General features: G+C 51.4%; 1 protein-coding gene across 10 annotated transcripts in view; it reads right to left on the reverse strand.

Annotated features, from left to right (window-relative positions):
- Window positions 1–10092, reverse strand: part of TNK2 (tyrosine kinase non receptor 2) — a 43275-nt gene extending 33183 nt beyond the window's left edge. For 3 of the 10 annotated variants that reach the window (XR_011995088.1, XM_072725472.1, XM_072725484.1), the window contains exon 1: window positions 9260–10091. The gene's annotated coding sequence lies outside the window, so the exon portion shown is untranslated. Of the gene's footprint in view, window positions 1–9259 lie in introns of all 10 variants that reach the window. The other 7 variants (XR_011995093.1, XM_072725514.1, XM_072725503.1 and 4 more) reach the window with 4 other exon arrangements.
- Between the last annotated feature and the right edge of the window lie 6168 nt (window positions 10093–16260).

Below are 16260 nucleotides of genomic sequence, written 5' to 3' on the forward strand. Positions count from 1 at the left end.
ATAAAGATACCGACACCAGGAGTTCCCAACAAATGGCCCATCCCAGGTCACCACACAAAGAAGCTCCATCGACAAGTCTATCCAGTACTGTAGTTTCTTACCCTTTGGCTGCAAACAGATAACACAAAATTACCAGACACCCAAGGCAAGCCTCTAACACGGAAGAGAGAATGCAAAATACGAAGAAAAAAGCAACCAAGGGGAAACCGACTATGAGGGAAACTTAAGACAAAAAATACTCATTAATATATACTCAGAGAGATAAGATTTTGTGTCCACAAAATAAGCACAAGACATTATTAGGGAGAAAGATCACAAACACAGTAGGTGACAGACAAAATTCAACAGACCCATCCCCACCCCACCCAGCAGAGTCTGGCCCACAGCAGGTCTCATTCATAAATATGTTAATGGGTAGATGAGGTAGTGATTCTCAAGCTTTAATGCACATACAGATCACCTGGGATCTTGTTAAATTGCAGATTCAGATTCCACGGACATGGGGTAGGGCCTAAGATTCTCCATTTCTAACAAGCTCCCAAGTGACACGTGTTGGTCCCATAGACCTTTATAAAACAAGGACCTTCAGGAGGTGCTCTGTGCACTGGCGATGCATTAAAATCCCTCGGAGCTAGGGGAGTGTCAACGTGTAGGCCCCACCCGCTGAGGTTCTAATCAACTTGGCGGAGGTGAGACTGACACGTCGGATCTTTAAAGCCTCTTCAGATGAATCCAGACTGGAGTTGAGAACCACTGCTCTGGAGAAAGCCTGGAATCATGCCAATCACTTGGCCAAAACAGTCCTGTTCTCACATATTCTCTCCCATTGTTGACACTGACCCCTTTGCAGAAGGCCCTTCTCATCATGAACATCAGTCTCTGGGACTACTTACACTCACGATGCCTCTCAATTCTAAGTCCCAGTAATGTCAGTGGATGGAGAAATCATTCCACTGAATTCCCAAGAAATTCATTCTGAGAATATTCTCATTAGATGCTCACACTTATCTCAACCTTCCTAATTTCTTTTTTACTCCAGACCTTAAAACTATCAGGTTAAGCCCTTTTAAGGAGGAGTTTTTTGGGGTTTTTCATTTGTTTTAGTGAAATGTGGGTATTTCCCTATCAAAAGTCCTAATTCATTTTCCCAATGTTTCTATTACTAAAGCTGAATTTAGGAGTTTTGTGTCTATTTCATCCTTGCCACACATGGGACACAAAATCACATCAATAGAGAGGTGCCTGGGTGGCTCATTCGGCTAAGCAACTGCCTTTGGATCAGGGTCATGATCTCAGGGTCCTGAGTTTGAGCCCCAAATTTGGGTTCCCTGCTCAGCCAGAAGCCTGCTTCTCCCTCTCTCTCTCTCTCTCTCTCCTGCTCCACTCTCCCTGCTTGTGCTCTCTTTCTGTCAAATAAAGAAACAAAATCTTTAAAAATAAAATAATATTGGGCAGCCCGGGTGGCTCAGTGGTTTAGTGCCGCCTTCAGCCCAGGGCGTGATCCTGGAGTCCCAAGATGGAGTCCCACATCAGGCTCCCTGCATGGAGCCTGCTTCTCCCTCTGCCTGTGTCTCTGCCTCTCTGCCCGTCCCCTTTGTCTCTCATGAATAAATTAAAATAATAATAATAATAATAATATCATTAGAAATTTACTGCTATCAAAATTGCTAAAATTACAATAGAAGGGATGGAGCATAAAGTCCAGGTCTTCCAAAATAAAGAGCAAAAGACAAAAGATGGCAAACAGGAGAGAAAAAAAAAGAAAAGAAAACCAGATGATCAGTGGAAGAAGGTCCAATATCTAAACAAAAGGAGCTTGGGGGCGGGGGGAATGAGGGAGGAAAAAGACCAAAATAATACGAGAAAACTTCCCAGACCTGAACTACAAGTTTCCTAACTAAAAGGGTTCACTGAGCATACAGCACAATATAAAAACAGACCCACAGTGAGCCAAATAATTAGGAAATCACTAGGAAACAGAATACTGGAGAGAAAGAAAAGATCTTACACACTCCAGAGCAAGGTAGAGGGTACCGCACAGGTCCCACACAGGATATGGAGTGACTTCAGGCTTCAGTGTTAACTCTAGAACCTAAAAGCAATAGCTTCAAGATGCCAAAGGAAAGCAATTTCCAACCTAGATCTTTATATTCAGCTGATTGAGTATCAGGCTGGCAAGGTCTCCAAATAATCTCCCATCCATACGCCCTTCACTCTCAGGAAGCTACTAAAGGACAGGCTCTACCAAAACAAAAAAGTAAACCAAAAAAGGGGAAGACATGCACACAGGAGATCCAACACAGAAGAGCAGTGAAGGAGATGCTCAAAATGCTGAAAGGAGGTGCCGAGAGGACAGCCAAGCATCTGTGATAGAAAGCAACCAGACCATGTTGCTGCAGGGCACGAGGCTCTGAAGGAGACTTCTTCAGAAAAATACGTTTGATAGAACACCTAATGGAATTGACATCTTGAGAAATGTAGACAGCTACTGGAATTTGGCTAATTGAAAGATGCGCAGAAAACTAAGCAAACAAAAGCAACTCCAGGGAGAACAAAAAGTTGTGCAGGACAAGAAAAGTCATTACAGTTTACTACACCATAACAATGTAAACATAGAGAGTAGACAGAAAGGAAAATGAGACACTTCTAGAGTGGACAGACTGAAAAATCAGAAGGGTGGCAATGAGGGAAATAAACTCAAATTCTCATCTTTGGCCGAGATGGAATAACGAGGATCAGATTTACTCTCCTGACTCCAACAACAACAACAGAAAATGGACAAAATATACAAAATGGTTTTGAAGACACAAGATATCAGGGAACAAAAGACAGTGACACCTATCACAAGAAGTCAGCCCTATGGTTGAGTTTCCAAGCTACAGCACAGAAAAGGGAACCAGTCACACCCCAGAAGACTCCACAAATTGAGGAGATAGAGCCGAGAGTCTGGGGAGTCTCAAGGGGGCAGAGTTCACAGAACTGAGCATCAGAGAAAAGAGTACCACAGTCTGTAAAGGGACTCCTCAAGTTTTCTTTTTTTTTTTCAAGTATTTAACTAAACAGTAATCATCAAGTGAATGTGCAGAAATTACCCAAGGCTGGGGAAAATAACTATCCGGATTAGCAGTAACAATGCCTGGTGCTCACAGGGCTGAGAAAAATGCCTGTTTCCACCAGTCAAATGGGAAAAGCCTGGCATTGGCTAGAATTCAGAGATGGGTCTTGCTTCGGCAGGAGAATTAGTAGCCCTACATTGAGCATAGTTCTGGTACTACCTAACAAGTCTTAAAAACAAAGCCTAAGGGATCCCTGGGTGGCGCAGTGGTTTGGCGCCTGCCTTTGGCCCAGGGCGTGATCCTGGAGACCCGGGATCGAATCCCACATCAGGCTCCCAGTGTATGGAGCCTGCTTCTCCCTCTGCCTGTGTCTCTGCCTCTCTCTCTTTCTCTCTGTGTGTGTGACTATCATAAATAAATAAAAATTAAAAAAAAAAAAACAAAGCCTAAGATAATGAAACTGTTTCCAACTCACAGCATCCTAGAATAAAGCTCAGAAATAGTTACAGAAATACAAAAAGCACCTAGCAAAAAAAATCAGGTAAAATTTACACTGTCTGGCATCCACTAAAAAATTATTAAGCATGCAAAAAAGCCAGGAACTGTGACCCATAATGAGGAGATAAAGCAATTAATCAAAACCAACCTAGACCTGACACAAATGTCAGAATTAGCAGACAAGGACATTTAAATAATTAAACATTTAAAAATCACTAAAATTATTACTATAAAACTGTATTACTATTAAAAAATAGGTGTGTCTGTATATATGTTTTTTTTTTCTTTTTTAAAGTTGGCTCCATGCCCAGTGGGGAGTCCAATGCAGGGCTTAAATTCATAACCCAGAGATCAAGACCTGAGCTGAGATCAAGAGTCCAATGCTTAACTGACTAAGCCACCCAGGCGCACCTAAAAATATACTTTTAAAAAGAGTGTAATTGGGACGTCAGGGTGGCCCAGCAGTGGAGCGCCTGCTTTTGATTCAGGGAGTGATCCTAGGGATCCCAGAGTTCCAGCATCGAGTCCCACATCGGGCTCCCTGCGGGAAGCCTTCTTCTCCCTCTGCCTGTGTCTCTGCCCTCCCCCCCCTTGTGTCTATCATGAATAAATAAATAAATTTTTTAAAAAAAGAAATGAAGCACTAGAAATAACTATATGAGTAAATAGTTAAGATGTTTTTATTATTTAGATTTTTTTTAAAGATTTTATTTATTTTTGCATGAGAGACATAGAGAGAGAGAGGCAGAGACACAGGCAGAGGGAGAAGCAGGTTCCATGCAGGGAGCCCGACGTGGGACTCGATCCCGGGCCTCCAGGATCAGGCCCTGGGCTGAAGGCGGCGCTAAACCACTGAGCCACCAGGCTGCCCTATTTAGATTATTTTAAAAGATAAATTGACTGTTTAAACAACAACAAAAAAAAGATCAGTAGAGTGTAGGTTTACAACACGTATAAGAGTAATTTTTGACAAGAATAGCAAAAACAGTGAAGAGAAATAAAAATATAGGTTTTTATACCATTACCTATTTATACTACTATTACTATTAAAGGATAGATATTTATGTTTGAAGGCAGACTATAAGTTAAAGAAGTATATTACGAATCCTATAGACAGTATAAGAAAACTGTCCTCATAAACAGATGCACTGTTAACTACAGGAAACAAACTGGGAGTTGCTGGAGAGGCAGTGGGAGAGAGTGGACATTAAAGAGAGCGCATGATATAAGGAGCACTGGGTGTTTTATGCAACTGATAAATTACTGAACTCTACACCTGAAACTAATGATACATCATATGTTAACTAATTGAATTTAAATAAAATAAAATAAATAAGTGCAAAATTCTTAAAAAATTCTCTAGCAAATAGAATCCAACAATGCATTTAAAAAATAATACATCACGACAAAGTGGAATTTGTAAAAGAAAATCCTAGAATCACAGAGAAAAAAAAACATTTTACAAAAGCAAAATAGGAATAGAGGGAGCTTCTTCAACCTGATAAAGATCACATATGAAAAATCTACAGGGACGCCTGGGTGGCTCAGTGATTGAGCATCTGCCTTCGGCTCAGGCCGTGATCCTGGAGTTCCAGGACGGAGTCCCACATCAGGCTCCTCGCGGGGAGCCTGCTTCTCCCTCTGCCATGTCTCTGCCTGTCTCTCTGTGTCTCTCATGAATAAATAAAATCTTAAAAAAAAAAAATTAATTAAAAACCTACAGCTAACATCATGCATAATGGTGAAAGATTAAATGTTTTCCCCTGAAGATCAGGAACACGTAATCTTATCTTCTATTCAACCTTATACCAGAGGATATAGCCAGTGCAATTAGACAAGAAAAAGAATTATCAGGCATAAGGATCAGAAAGGAAGGGGGACCTGGGTGGCTCAGTGGTTGAGCGTCTGCCTTTGGCTCAGGTCATGATCCCAGAGTCCTGGGGTCTATTCCTGCATCGGGCTTCCTCTGGGGAGCCTGCTTCTCCCTCTGCCTATGACTCTGCCTGTGTCTCTCATGAATAAATAAATAAAATCTTTTTTAAAAAATCAGAAAGGAAGAAGGAAGAAGTAAAACTGTCTTTATAGCAAATGACAAGGCAGTCTATGTATAAAATCCAATGGAAACTACAAAAAAGCTACTAGAATACATTTAGAAGGTGGTAGGATTCAAAGTCAATATACAAAAATCAGTTGTGTTGGGCAGCCCCGGTGGCGCAGCGGTTTAGCGCCGCCTGCAGCCCAGGGCGTGATCCTGGAGACCCTGGATCGAGTCCCACATCAGGCTCTCTGTATGGTGCCGGCTTCTCCCTCTGCCTGTGTCTCTGCCTCTCTCTCTCTGTCTCTATGAATGAATAAATAAAATCTTAAAAAAAAAATCAGTTGTGTGTTATATATACTAACAGCAAACAACAGGAGATTGAAATTTAAAAAAAAAAACATTTTATAGCAGCATTACTGACAATAGCTAAAAGGTAAAAGCAACCACCACCAGATGAACAGAAAACAAAATGTGGTATATTAGTCTAAAATGGGTTTTACAATTAGCCTAAAAAAGAAGGAAATTCTAACACATGCTACAACATGGATGAAACTTGAATACATTATGTATGGTAAATGAAAAAAGCCAGTCACCAAAGGACAAATACTATATGATTCTATTCCTATGAGGTATTTAGAATTCATAAAGTCAAATTCATAAAGACAAAATAGAGTGTGGTTCCAAGGGCTGGGGTGGAGGGGGAATGGAGAGCTACTGTTTAATAGGTACAGAGTTGGGACGCCTGGGTGGATCAGCGGTTGAGCATTTGCCTTTGGCTCAGGGCCTGATCCCAGCATCCTGGGATGGGGCTCCCTGCATGGAGCCTGCTTTTCCCCCTGCCTGTGTCTCTGCCTCTCTCTGTCTCTCATGAATAAATAAATAAAATCTTTAAAAATAAATAAAATTAAAGTGATCATATCAAGTGGAGTGGATGAACAGAGCGGATGAACTAGAACTTTTTTTAAAGATTTTATTTATTTATTTATTTATTTGTTTATTTATTTATTTATTTAAGAGGGTGAGACAGCACAAGCAGGGGGAGCAGCAAAAGGAGAGGGAGAAGCAGGCCATTGTGGAGCAGGGAGCCTGACTCAGGGCCCCAGCCCACGACCCTGGAATCATGACCTGACCTGAAGGCAGACGGAGCTTAACCAACTGAACCACCCAGGCGCCCCTGAACTAGAGCTTACTTTCTTTTTTTTAAAAAGATTTTATTTATTTGACAGAGAGAGAGAGAGAGAGAGTGAGGGAGCACAAAGAGGAAGAGTGGCAGAAGGAGAGAGAGAAACAGGTTCCCCTCTGAGCAGGGAGCCCAATGGGGACCCAATCCCAGGACCCCGCGATCATGACCTGAGCCAAGGGCAGATGCTTAACCAACTGAGCCACCCAGATGCCCCCCTGAACTAGAACTTTCATACACAACTGGCAGGTGTGGTAAAACAGTACAACCACCTTGGAAAACAGCCTGGCAATTTCTTTAAAAGTTAAATGTATCCCTACCGCATGACTCACAACTCCAGTCCTAAGGATTTACCCAAGAGAAATTAAACACGTCCATAGAAAAACTTACACATAGGTTCCCAGTAATAATTCTTTGTTCACAATAATTCTTTGTAATAACCAAACACTTAAAACAACCCATCACCAGGAAAATGGACCGACTGCGGTATATACATATAAGGAAGGCTACTCAGCAATAAAGAAGAATGAGCTGTTGAAATACATAACACGAATGAATCTCAAAATGACTATGCTGAGTGCAAAAAAGCAAGGCAGAAAAAGAGCCACACGCTGTCTGATTCCATTTACATAAAATTCCAGGTAACCTGAACTAATGTAGAGTGACAGAAAGCAGACCAGTCTGTTGTCTGGGGAAAAGGGACAGCAAAGGAGAGACACAAAACCTCGAGGTGGGAGGGGGGGGGATAATAGGTATATTCACTATGTTGATTGTGGTGGTGGTTTCCCAGATATGTACATCGATTAAAACTTATTATTAAACATTTTCTAATCACTGTACGTCGCCTCAATAAAGCTGTTATTAAAAACAGAAAGAATAAACACTTCGTTTTCCAGAATAAAGCACAAGGCAGAGGATACTCATGGACTCGGGGAGCAGAGGGCAAGGTCTGGGAGCACCAACACCTCCTCCCCGACGTGGGAAGGTGGGCACCCGATGCCCCAAGGGGTCTGAGCCCTCTGCACTCAGGGCACCGCAGGAAAGACCAGGAGTCACTGCACAGAAACTGAAGCCGAGTCATTCTCTTGCCCCAGGAGGTTACACGCTAGCAAGTAGTTTAAACCCGAATCTGTGCTTCTCTTCCTCCACCACAAATTCAAAAAAGTTGATGTGCAATAGGATCAAGATGTACACCGCGGGTTCAGGACAGGCCATCTCTCGGCTGGAGCCAGAGAGCCAGAACCTGTCTGGCCGTCCCAGAGGAGCCAGGCATCGCGGACACAGCAGCTGAACTTCCGGCAGGAGTGTTTGGGGTGGCAGTGTGACAGGCAGGCGTGGGACGAGTTGACAATCGGTCTGGGGTTTGCATGAAGGAGCGGACTAACCGGCTCCTCCAGCACAGCCCAGCAGCTGCGGGCCTAGGGCTCCGATGCCACCGCCCCCGCCCCGACAGGAGGGGGCTATTTCCAAGACACAGGCTCAGACAGGGGTCGGGGGCCAGGGACTCAGGGACCACACCTGCAGCTGGGTCAAAGACAGGACCCAGCGGAGGCTGAGGCGGGCAGGCGCTGGGCACCCACCCCAAGCTGGGCGGTCGGGGAAGCAGGCACCTGCCCGGTGCCAGGTAGGGGCTGAGCGCCCCTAGGAGGACGGGTCCATAACCGGCCAACCAAGCCCTCCGGGCCAAGCAGGAGCAGGCCTGGCGCCCAGGCCTCGGGGGAGTCAGCAAGAAGCCAGGTCCCTCGCCAGCCCTGCACGCCCCACCTCTAGGCTGGGCTGGGGCTGGCCCGCACTGGCACAGAAGCCATGATGCCACAGCTGCCCAGCCGTGGGCCACCTCCTCCAGGCCACGCAGGATGCCCAGAGCCCAGCAGCACAGACACCCCATGCTCAGTCGCAGCAGCAGGACAGGTCACCAGTACTTCTGCCCCCTGCCCCTCCTCACCCTTGGCCCTGGATCCTGGGCTATTAAGCAGCTGGGACCAGAAGGTGTGACTGGAGCAGGTCAGGCTCAAGTGCTCAGGTCACCAGCCGCCACCCTCCTGTCACCCCGGGTCACGTGGCTGGTAGGGCTACTAGATAAGGTCCCCGCGGAGCGATGCCGCCCCTTCCCTTTACGGAATGTGTTTTGAAGACCCGAGGAGACCTGTGCTGGATGCACCAGCCCAGCCCGGGCCTGGAGGCGCCCCACCGACAGGGGCAGGCGGCTGGGGGGGCGCTGCCTCCTCTGCGGCCTCCCGCCCAGGCCCGGCAGCCACCCAGCAAGTCTCCTCTCCAGTCTAGACTCCAGGAAATGCCCCATCACTCCGGTGGGCACTGCCCGCTGTTGGGGGAGGGGTCCTGTCTGGCTGTTGGAAACCGCACCCCTCCCCCCTCCCCCCCCCTCGCCAGGTGCGGACCGGAGCGGGCCACCCTCCCCTGCAACAGCTGCAGCCCCCGCTTCCGCGCCCCCCACGTCTCGCGCCGAGGACCACGGGCTCTCCTTACCTGCTGCCCCGGGCCGCCTCCCTGCAGACGCAGCTCCGCTGGGGTCCGGGCCGTGGCGGCCGCCGACGATCCCGGGCAGCGGCTCCCGCGCTCCGACCCCCGCGCCCCTACATCGCGCGCCCGCCGCGGCCCCGGGAGCGCCCCCCGCGCGGGGCAGCCGGCCTGGGCGTCACCACCTCCTCCTCCGCCGGCGCCTCCGCGGCCTGAGCCCCTCAGGGGGGCCCCCTCCGCGCCCGGCCCCCGCCTGCTCCCCCAGGTGCGTCTCCTGCACGGCGCGCACCGCCTGCCCCTCCTGCACCCCGGGCAGCCAGTTTGCTTCCTGCACCCCCAGGCGCCCCTCCCCCTCGGGCCCGCGGGGCCCCACGGGCCGGGCCCTGCCCGCGACCTCGAGCCCCCCGCGGCGAGCCGGGGCCGCCCCCCGCCGCAGGGCCCCGCCGCGCTCCCAGGACGGCGCCCCGCGCTCCGCGGAACTTTCGGGCCCCTCCGCGCGCGCCCACGGGCGGTCTCCGAGCTCGGCGAGCGGCCCGGGCTGCTGCGGCCGCCGGCGGCCGCCCTCCCCCTGCTCCTGCACCCCGGCGCGGGCCTCCCCGCGCTCCTGCACTGCGGGGCTGCCCCCGCCCTCCTCCTGGTGCTGCCCGCGGGGCCCCAGCCCCTCCTCCTGCGCCACCGGCCAGCCCGCCGAGCCGGCCCACCGCGCCGGGCGCCCGCAGCCCGCGCCGTCCGACGGGCCCCTGCCGCCCCCCGGGCTGGGCTCGCGGCCGCGGCCGCCCCGCTCCTGCACCCCCGGGCCCACCCCGCCCTCCTCCTGCACGGCCGGCCCCGCGCCCCCCTGCTCCTCCACGCCGAGCCGCAGCCCGCGGAGCTGCTGCGGGCCCCAGCTCAGGCGCCCGACCCGCTGCGGCCGCTGCTCCGGCAGCGCGGGGCTCAGCCCGCCGCGCTCCTCCTGCGCCGCCCCCGCCCCCGCCCCGCGCGCTCGCCTGCCCCCGAGAGGCCGCGCGGTCCCGCCCCTCCAGATGGTGCCGCCCCCGCCGCCCCCCGCCCAGCCCCGCCGAGCCCCGCCGAGCCCCGCCGAGGCCGGCGCCCCCGCTCCTCCGCGCCCGCCGCGCCCCGCGCCCCGCAGGTGCAGCGGCCCCGCGCGCCCGCCCGAGTTCCTGGAGCCCGCCTGCGCCTGCGCCTGCGCCGTCCGGGGGCGTGGCCTCGGGTGGCCCCGCCCCTCAGGGGGCCGGGCCTCGCTGGCTCCTCCCCTCGCCTCTCGCGGGTGGAGGGGAGGGCGGGGGGCCGCCCCCTGCCCCCCTGCTTCACTGGGGGGCTCCCCACCCCAGGCCCACCTTGAGAGGAGAGATGGAGCCGACGGCGGGGGTTCACCCTGAGGCCGTGCCCTCGCCCGGCTCCGTGAAGGAGCACTGGAACGGGAGTCTCCAACTCTCAGCAGCTCCACCGCGCTGACCTCCATGGGACACTGTGAAGAGCCCCTTCCAGCTGGTCTCAGCTGCTGTGTTTCTGAAACGGAGAGGTTCGTTGGAAAGTCTCCAAGGCCACAGTCAGGGGAGTGTTTGTTTGCAGACAGGGACTCAAGTCCTCAATCTCTCTGCGAGAGCACCCCCCCCACCCCAGGCCTGGGAACCTGGGACACCTCCATCCTTTCCCTGGGATCAAAGGAGGACATTTCAGCCCGGGACAGGTGGTTTTAGGCCGCTGACACTTCCTTCTGGGAACGCAGGCGGAAAAACGTCCCTTCCTCCCTCTTGGGTGCTCTCCCCCCTGCATCCACAAGGAAGGAGAGAATTCAGAGCTCCCAGGGATCCCGCAGCCCTCAGACCCAGATCCTAGCTAGTTGAAGGCAGCCTTAGCCACGGCGCCTAGAACCCTGTTACCGACTACCTCATCCATATAATGGGCACAACAATAAAACAAGTCCAGAGAGAACTGTCCCAAGGATAGGACATCAAAGAACTGGGTAAGGATGGCGCTTAGAGCACCCCTGCTGTCCAGCATTGGGCCCAGGGGCCGTGGCCAGAAGGCAGTAGGGCAGTGAAAAGAGAATGGGTTCCAGGCACCTGTGGGGGTCGGGACTGGTGGATTTGGGTCATGGTGTCTTGCCCTGTGAGGTAGGCAGGGCCACTTTCCACTTTTTTTTTTAAGATTTATTTATTTATTTTTGAGACAGAGCAGAGCATGCACAGAGGGAGGGGCGGAGGAAGAGGGAGAGAATCTCAAGCCCACTCCTGGCTGAGTGCACAGCCCAAGGCAAGGCTCAATCACATGATGCCGAGATCGTGACCTGAGCTGAAATCAAGGGTTGGACAGTTAACCGACTAAGCCCCCCAAGTGCCCCTCCACTGAATTATTTGATAATAGTATGTGGAGCAGCTTTCCTTAGTCAGGAAGCGGGAGCCACCAAGCAGGGGGTGAACATGCCCTGCCTGGCCCAGCAGAGGGTCCAGGGCGGCCAGGACGGACTCCACCTCTGGGTACAGCCTCCTTCCCCCTGTTGCCTGCTCTCAGGGGAGAAAGCCGGCAGGAGGGCATCCCAGAGAGTCCCCTCCCAACCTCCTTGACACTCCCTCAGTGATGCCCATTGCTAAGGTTTACGGAACCTTCCTGTGGGTAAGGGCCTGCTTGGCAGGTATTCTCAATTCTCATCTAACTGTCACCACAATCGAATGAGGTACACATCACCATCCTCATTTGAAAGATGGTCTTGACATTCATTGTTAAGTAACTTGCTCAGGGTCATACAGCTGGTGGTATTAAAGCCAGGATTCAGATCCAGTTTTTGACTCCAACGTTTGCTCTGAACCATGAACACACAGGAAAGCAATGCCAAACCCAGGAGCCTCACCTTGGGATGCATCGGGTCTGACTAGATTTGGGGGGTGAAGAGATGCAAACAACTGATTTGGAGCAAGCTTTCTGCCTGTAAATCCAGCTCCAAATCAAACAAAGCAAGAGGTCAAAGCACTTGTATCCTGGTTGGTCCTGCCAGGTGTTTTTCTTAGGGAGGCCAACTCTGATTCCTCTGCCTCCTGTCCAGGCGCCCACAAGAGCCAGAGCCATGCCTATTACATCCCTAGTGCAAGGTTATCTGGAGCTTTAGTTTCACAGAAAAGAGGTCTGCTCCCTTCCCCCATCCTGCCTCACCTCCTAGACCTGTCTCCACCAGGGCTCTGAGCACCGGGGGCTGTGCTGAGAGGTCTCTAAGGCCGTCTGTCTCCTCCTCTGCATTGCCCTTCGAATCCAGTACGGGTAGCCTGGAGCCCCCGAGTGAGGCTGCTCTGCCCCTAGGGAGCTGCCAGCACGGGGGAGGAAATGAGACACAGGCCTGAGCATAAAGCCCAGGAGCTCCAGCAGGTGCCGTGGGGATAAGCCCCAACCCGCTAACGTGCCTGTACCAGTCTCTTCCCAGATCTGGAACTTGAGGAGAGTTGCCCACAGCAGACTGACTGCAGGGAGCAGGCCTTGCCAGGTCTAGTTCTAAGTGGAGGCAGACCAAGCTGCTTGAGGGAGGCTGGTGGGTGCCCTTAAGAATCTCCACTGTGGGTAGCCCGGGTGGCGCAGCGGTCTAGCGCCTGCCTTCGGCCCAGGGCCTGATCCTGGAGACCAGGGATCAGTTGCATGTCAGGCTCCCTGCATGGAGCCTGCTTCTCCCTCTGCCTGTGTCTTTTCCTCTCTCTCTCTCTCTGTCTCTCATGAATAAATAAATAAAGTCTTAAAAAAAAAAAAAAAAGCCCCAGTCTGGTGACCTGGCCTAATGGATGCCATAAAAAAAAAAAAAAAAAGAATCTCCACGTGAGATGGCTGCACTGCGGAGTATATGGGAGGGCAAGGAAGCAACTGTGGGGTGCTGAGGGCCACCTGGCTCATACCTGCAAACAGGTGCTCAGCCAAGAGTGGTGGATGCCGCTGAGTGCTCTGAAGGGTTTTTGTTCTTTAAATAGAGCAATATTATTTTAAGATTTTTATTTTTTTATTCATGAGAGACAGAGACACAGGCAGAGGGAGAAGCAGGCTCCATGCAGGGAGCCTGATATAGGACTCGATCCCAAGACCCCAGGATCATGCCCTGGGCCAAAGGCAGATCTCAACCGCTGAGCCACCCAGGTGTCCCAACTTCCTACAGTTTCTGTGCTCAGCTTCCCCCTACCTGGTCTTCTACATTTTGAATAGCAAGGCTTTGGGCTCAGATTGTTGATAATGCCGCACACAGAAATCACATGAAAAGCTTTTATTTATTTTTTTAAAGATTTTATTTATTTATGAGAGACACAGAGAGAGAGGCAGAGACAGGGGCAGAGGGAGAAGCAGGCTCCCTGTGGGGAGCGTCATGGGACTCCCGGGGACTGGGATCCCGCCCTGAGCCACCGGGCAGGCGCCTGAGAAGCTTTTCAAAACACTGATGCCCAGGGGCGCCTGGCTGGCTGCAGCACTGAGCATGTGACTCTTGAGCGCAGGGTCAAGAATTCTAGCCCCACACTGGGTGTGGAGCCTACTTAAAATAAAAAACAAAAATAAAACTCTGATACCCAGGCCCCCCTCCCCCAATTACTGCATTAGGATCCGGGGTGAGACTCACACAGCTCCCCAGGTGACCCCCGCAGGCAGGCGGGGATGGCAGCGGTCAGGTCCCCTGTGCAGCCGCAGGGCCTGGAACAGCCCCAGCGAAGGGGAGCGGGGAGGGAGCTGGGGGGTCCCCGTCTGGCATTGGAGCAAAGGGTCCAGTTTAACATCTGTTAGTCCGCAGGGGCCGGCTGGCACAGGGCAGGCGGCGGGGGTCATTTCCAGGGGGCCCCCGAGGCTGAGAGCACCCCACGCATATCCACCCCCACCCCCACCCCCCCCTGGCGCGGCTCCCAGGCCTTTGGGGAAGCAGGGGCGCACGGGAATCTGCGGCCCGGCCTCCCCGGGATTGGCCGCACTAACCCCGGGCTCCCCTTAGCAGCGAGGTCTTACCCCCTCCGGTGCTCTCCTTCCCTTAGAATCTCCCCATGGGGCCCTGGGGGCTCAGCCGTGCAGTGCCTGCCGGCCCAGGGCATGACCCCGGGGTCACGGTCGAGGCCCTCATTGCTCCTCCCGCAGGAGCCTGCTCCTCCCGCTGCCCTTCTCGGCCTCTCTCTCCATGTGTCTCAGGAGCAAATAAATAAAATCTTTTAAACATAAAAATAAAACCTCTCCCCGCTGGTAGAATAGACCCAGCACAGTCCTTTGCCGCCTGTTCCTTTCTGCCCCTCCCTGCGCCGACGATGGCCATCCCGGAGAAGGCCCTAGAAGCCCCTGAGACAGCCCCAGCTTGGCAAGCTCCTGTGCACTCACGCACACACGTCGGAGTGGCGAGGCCTGCGGTAGAGCCTCCTGCCTCGGTGCCCGGAGCCTCGGGAGCGCCCAGGGGTGCTTTCTGGCTCCCAGACACTGGGACTCGGCCCGCCCATCTGAGGAAGTGGCAAGGAATCCAGCTCCGGTCCCTTACTCCCCGGGCTCCTCCTGCGCGCCCAGAGGGTGGCCCCGGGTCCTTGGTCCCCCAGCACCCTCCGCAGACCCCAAACTCTGCAGGGGCCCACCCTCCTGCCTCCTCTCCTAGCTTCCGCTCGCCGCCCGTCAGTGCCCTTACGAGGACCCGAGCCCAAGGCCACCTTCCCCACACCGTTTCTTCATTTATGACCAGGAACTCTGAAATGCTGCGTATGGAACTCTGCATCCACGTCCCTGTTGGCCGGAACAAACCCTTTCATCGGGCGGGCCTCTAGCCCCCTTCCTGGGAGACTGCGAGACCTGGACGCGATGATGCTGTGACAGCTGGATCCCCTTGAATGGCGTTTTACCCTAAATGTCCTTTCACGACCTTACCCACTTCAGTCTCCTTGCCTCCCTGTTAATTCTTTGTTCATTTTTCTCAAACACCTGTTAATCACGTTACTCCCTTACTCAAGAACTTTTCATTGCTCCCCAGTTCCTCCTAAGTAGTCTGCAAATCACAGCAGGTGATTTTCATGTATATAGACATAGGACCTTGCTGGGTACACTGATTTTTTTTTAAGATTTTATTTATTCATGAGACAGAGACAGAGAGAGAGAGGCAGAGACACAGGCAGAGGGAGAAGCAGGCCCCACCCAGGGAGCCCGACGAGGGACTCCCCGGTCTCCAGGATCAGGCCCTGGGCTGAAGGTGGTGCTAAACTGCTGAGCCATACACTGATTTTATTAACCCTACATTCTTGGAATAAATCTTACTTGGTTATTCTTTTCTACATTGTTGTTTTTGATTTGCTAGCATTGTTGAGGATTTTTGCATCTATATTCATTATATTGTATTGTAACTATTGGTCTGTAGTTTTTGTAATGTCTATTAGGCTTTGGTACATTGTATTAGCCTCAATGGTTTCCTTCCTGTTTTCTGAAAAAGTTTTAAGATCCGTGGTATTCCTTCCTTGAATGTTTGGTAGAATTTACCAGTGAAACAGAGTAATTTTGTTTTTGGAAAGTTTTGATACGTTTCTTTGGTATAGTCATTCACATTTCCTGATTTTTGTGTTAGTTTTGGTAAGCGGAATTGTAAATAAATTTGTCAGCTTTGTGTAAGTGGTCTAATTTGTGGGCATAAAGTTGTTCATGGTATACCTTTATTCTCCTTTAATGTCCATAGGACTTGTGATAATTTCTTTTTCATTCCTGATGTTGGTGATTGTTTCATACATTTTTCTTGATCAGTCTAGGGGCTTTTTGGTTGTATTTTTCATTCCAAAAAATCAGATTTTTGGCTTTGTTACCTATTGTCTGATTTCTACTTTGTTGATTTTTGCTATTATATTTCCTTTTTTTCCCTTTCATTTGGGCATCCTTTTTCTTTCTCTAACTTGTTAACGTGAAAACTGAGGTCATTGATTTTAGATGCTTCTTTTCTAATACTTAACTCTACATTTCTCTCTAAGCCATGACTAATAGGACTTTCTACAGTGATGTAAATATTCTATTTTTTGCTGTCCACTACAGTGGCCGCTAGCCATATG

The sequence above is a fragment of the Vulpes vulpes genome, chromosome 1 (genome assembly GCF_048418805.1).
Source record: "Vulpes vulpes isolate BD-2025 chromosome 1, VulVul3, whole genome shotgun sequence".
Lineage (NCBI taxonomy): Eukaryota > Metazoa > Chordata > Mammalia > Carnivora > Canidae > Vulpes > Vulpes vulpes.